Consider the following 5,502-nt stretch of genomic DNA (forward strand, 5'->3'; position numbering starts at 1 on the left):
TGAAGGGAATTTAGTTAAGGTGTCAATATTTCTAGCGTTTGCCGTCCAAAGGTATCAAAGTGTCATAGCAAGTACACAAAAGACGATTAACGAATGCGTTGTCCTTTTATCTTGGAGCATGCATGGGCACTGTAGATGGTCTCTTACTGCTGGAATACGTCAACGTACGTACAGATCCTCGTGTTGTTTGTTATTATTGCATAAAAAAGGGAAGACTGTGTTTGTTTCTGCTGTGGCTAGCTTGAGGATGAATGGTATATATATCTAAACTTAGCGGAATTTTTCATATAATTTGACCGGGTCATGTGATCGTTTCATCGTAACGCTCGTCAACATAGTCGGTGTCTTGGTGACTCATAAATGGGCTTCGACATCCAACGAAAAATTCCTTAAGGACCCAAAATATGGGACCAATAGGGGGGACAAGTGAGGTGTCCCCCTCCTATTGGATAATGAGTTGGTCATCATTAATGATGGCCAACTCATTATCCAATAGGAGGGGGACACCTCACTTGTCCCACCTATTGGTCCCATATTTTGGGTCCCTGTAGCAAAGCTCGACATCCAACTCTTAACGATTGTCTCTTGCTTCGGATCTTAATTAACATAGAGCTATGGGTTAAGTCTAGTTTTGATGAGGACTTAATTCCGACGTTAGTTTTGAATTTTTCAATAAGACTAAACCAGACCTAGGATCAGCGATCTAGGCAGAGGCCGATCTACACATGATCCAGGGGTGCAGTTGCTCCCCTAAAATTTGTTATTAAAAAAAATTGCATCATTAACCCATTTAAAAGCACTAGTAGTGAAACCCGAAGCTATAGCCCATTTCGAAAGTAAGAGGCCATTATAATTTCCAGAAGTAAAATCAAAAAGGGCCCAAACTTGAAAAGCCCAACACTACAATGCTGGAAACCCAAAACCCAAAAATGAACACAAAATCCTAGCTCATGTCGTTGCACTTGCGCTAAACATCAGAAAACCTCTCGCAACTTTGGACGATTAGCCAACAAACCCCCATAACTTTAAAAATATTAGAAAACGCCCTTTAAGTTCAGGGTATTCAGAAAACTCCCTTTACTTAGGATTTTATCAGAAAACCCCTAAACTTAAGGTTGCTTTTTCATGCACGTGGGTGTTTCAACTTCAAGCTTACAATTTTTCACATAAATGGGTAAAATTATGTGACTGGATGTTTTGTTAGTGAAATTTATGGTTCACACTTTTATGGGGTTTTCTAATAAAATCTTAAAGTTAAAGAGTCTTTTTTATAACACCTAAACTTAAGGGAATTTTACTGATTTTTTTAAATTTATGGGAGGTTATATGATAATCATCTAAAGTGAAGAGGGTTTTCTGATATTAAGTCTTATATGTTTAATTTTAGATAAATAGATACTTATTATTTCTTGGATGGGCCACTGGTCTAGGAAAAACTAGTTAAAGAAAGAGAAACATATAGTAATATGGTTAATTGCATATTAGTCCCTTAAATCATCCATGACGCAAATTAGTCCTTTAAATCTCAGTATTTGCTTATCAGTCCATCAAATCTATAATTGCAAAGAGAGAGAAACATATAATGGAAAGAGTTCTAAAAGGGGTTAGTTGCAATTTCATTTTTCTGGTTTAGTAATGTTAGTTTTGAGGGGAGTACTCCGTCATCTTTAACGAGATAAGAAGGTTTACCCGTTGTACCCTCATTTAAAATTCACCAACCCATTTCTTAGCGATTTTAAACCCACAATCCCGTCTTAAAACCCAAGCAAAAGAAGTTCTTCTTCCTTTGCAGTCAAGGACACCCAACCCATTTTAGAACTCTTTCCATGATAATAATTCCTCTGTACCCTATATAATTGGGTTGATTTGAGAGTGAAACATATACTAAGAGGGATATTTAGGTAATTGCATATGTTGGGTTAAGGGCTAACCCAATCATGGCTAGAAAAAATAATAGGAAAGCTAATAAAGGGATGAAATTGTAAGAAAACTGTAGATTTGAGGGTCTAGTGAGCAAATACTAAGATTTAAGGGACTGCTTACGAATTATGGATATTTTTAGGGACTAATATGCAACTAATACATAATGATAAAACCCAATACTTTAGATATTGGAAAAGCGTGTTTCTGAGCTCTCCAAATTTACGCAAAATAATAATAATATTATTAAATCTTATAGAGCATTTTAAATATAATAAAATTATAGATAATGAATGAATACGCTAACTTTAACACAAATCTGATACACATATCTGTTAGTGGTCAACATAGTTGTTGCCGGTACCAATTGGTAGTTTGACAATACTAATAGCTCATAGTAATATGTACATCAAGATTTACAATAATCTATATATATTCATCCCCTATTGCATGATTTTTGACTCTTTAAGATCTTTTTTCCCCCAAAAGTTTACTAGTCAAGCATGAAAAAAATTCACCTCTTCTAAAGCTTTACTCGCTCCTCTTCTCCATGTCTCTTGTTAACCCAAAATTTCAATTTATTTAGCATCACCCTTTTTCTATCTTTTGGATGTTTAGGGGAAAAAAAAACAAAGTGGCTAAAGATGCATATCTATTACATAAGGTCCCCCTATCCCCGCCCCCTTTAAAAAAAATTCTTTTTTTAGGTTTTATTTTGTAGGGGTGAAAACGAACCAAATATTTAATTAACAATTCGGTTAATATTTGTCCAGATATTCGGTTTATTTAATCCGACAGTTCATTTAATACTAAATGAATATTTTTTAGTATTGGACTTATAAACAAATAGAATTTAACTATAAATGTATTCGATTCGGCTGATTATTAACTATTCGATAACCTTTTTATGTTAATCCTATTAATTAAACTTGTTGCAAATATACCCATCAAAATTTGCCTTACAACTTCTACCCCATAAATAAATAGACATGTCAGAGGAGCTAGGTTTTCACCATCGCTTCCACTTTCCGCCTCCAAGTCCAACCGAGTACCTATTTCTCTCTCTCAGCCGACGACTCTCTCTTCCCCGCCGACGCCGTACTCCCTCCCCGCGACGACGCCGTACTCCCTCCCCGCGACGACGCCGTACTCCCTCCCCGCGACGACGCCCTCCTCCTTCCCCGCGACGACTCTCTCTTCCCTCTCCGAGGACCTGCCATCCTCTCTCTCTCCGACGCCCTCCTCCCGCGACGACGCCGTCGTCCCTCCCCGCGGCGACGCCCACCGGTAAAAGTTCCAGCCTCGATTTCCCTTTTTGTATTTAGAAACAAAAATTGTTAATCGAATGCTGTTAATCGAATAGTTACCGAACAGATATCGAATAGTTGATGAATAACTTGATATCAAAACATGAAATATTGTTAATCGAATGTTCGCGAATAGTTACCGAACAGGTACACAACTAAAGGAAGCGAATTCGATTTCTGAATATTATTCAAGTCGAATTCGAACACGGATACGAATAGTGTCATTTGAGCCAAATTCGAATTCGAATAAGGCACTATTCGTTCAAATTCGATTCGTTTCCACCCCTACAGTAAACATCAGAAAACCTCTCGCATCTTTGGACGATTAGAAGACAAACCCCCATAACTTTAAAAATATCAGAAAACACCCTTTAAGTTTAGGGTATTCAGAAAACTCCCTTTAACTTTGGATTTTATCAGAAAACCCCTAAACTTAAGGTTGTAATTTCATGCACGTGGGTGTTTTAACTTCAAGATTACAACTTTTCACATAAATGGGTAAAATTATGTGACGGGATGTTTTGTTAGTGAAATTTATGGTTCACACTTTTATGGGGTTTTCTAATAAAATCTTGAAGTTAAAGGGTCTTTTTTATAACCCCTAAACTTAAGGGAATTTTACTTTTTTTTTAATTTATGGGAGGTTATATGATAATCATCTAAAGTGAAGAGGGTTTTCTGATATTAAGTCTTATATGTTTAATTTTAGATAAATAGCTACTTATCATTTCTTGGATCGGCCACTGGTCTAGGAAAACCTAGTTAAAGAGAGAGAAACATATAATAATATGGTTAGTTGCATATTAGTCCCTTAAATCATCCATGATGCAAATTAGTCCTTTAAATCTCAGTATTTGCTTATCAGTCCATCAAATCTATAATTGCAAAGAGAGAGAGAAACATATAATGGAAAGAATTCTAAAAGGGGTTAGTTGCAATTTCATTTCTCTGGTTTAGTAATGTCGGTTTTGAGGGGAGTACTCCGTCATCTTTAACGAGATGAGAAGGTTTACCCGTTGTACCATCATTTAAAATTCACCAACCCATTTCTTAGCGATTTTAAACCCACAATCCCGTCCTAAAATCCAAGCAAAAAAAGTTCTTCCTTTACAGTCAAGGACACCCAACCCATTTTAGAACTCTTTCCATGATAATAATTCCTCTGTGTCCTATATAATTGGGTTGCTTTGAGAGTGAAACATATACTAGAGGGATATTTAGGTAATTGCATATGTTGGGTTAATGGCTAACCCAATCATGGTTAGAAAAATAATAGGAAAGCTAATAAAGGGATGAAATTGCAAGAAAACTGTTGATTTGAGGGTCTAGTGAGCAAATACTGAGATTTAAGGGAATAACTACGAATTATGGATAATTTTAGGGACTAATATGCAACTAACACATAATGATAAAACCCAATATTTTAGATAAGGGAAAAGCGTGTTTCTGAGCTCTCCAATTTACGCAATAATAATAATAATAATAAATCTTATAGACATTTCAAATATAATAAAATTATAGATAATGAATGAATACACCTACTTTAACACAAATTTGATACACATATCTGTTAGTGGTCAACATAGTTGTTACCGGTACCAATTGACAGTTTGACAACACTAATAGCTCATAGTAATATGTCCATCAAGATTTACGATAATCTATATGTATTCATCCCCTGCTGCATGATTTTTGACTCTTTAAGATCTTTTTCCCCCCAAAGTTTACTAGTATGAAAAAAATTCACCTCTTCTAAAGATTTACTCTCCTCTTCTACATGTCTCTTGTTAACCCAAAATTTCAATTTATTTAGCATCACCTTTTTTCTATCTTTTGGATGTTTAGGAAAAAAAACAAAGCGGGTAAAGATGCATATCTATAACATAAGGTCCTCCATATCCCCGCCCCCTTCAAAAAAATAATTTTCTTTTTTTTTTGAGGTCTTATTTTGTAGGCGCCCAAGTTGGAATCTTGTCAATGATATATGTTCTCTATATAATTCAGAATCAGAAAAAGAAAATTATATATGATAAGACAAATCAACGCATGTTACTTATGTAATATATTTTGTTTTTGTCCCTAACCTCTAGTAATTGGCAATTGCCAAAAGACACCTTAACGGGTCGGATTTGGGTATTAAGTTAGAATTGCTCCGAAAACCCGCTAGCTAAAACCCCTATCGAATTCCCAGGGGTTTCACCGTTTCAGCTCCAAGGCCCGCCTCGTTTTCGCCAGCAGACGCTCCCCAGCTTTCTGCCGCCAGAATCCGTCAGCT

This window comes from Asparagus officinalis, chromosome 3 (assembly GCF_001876935.1).
Source record: "Asparagus officinalis chromosome 3, Aspof.V1, whole genome shotgun sequence".
Lineage (NCBI taxonomy): Eukaryota > Viridiplantae > Streptophyta > Magnoliopsida > Asparagales > Asparagaceae > Asparagus > Asparagus officinalis.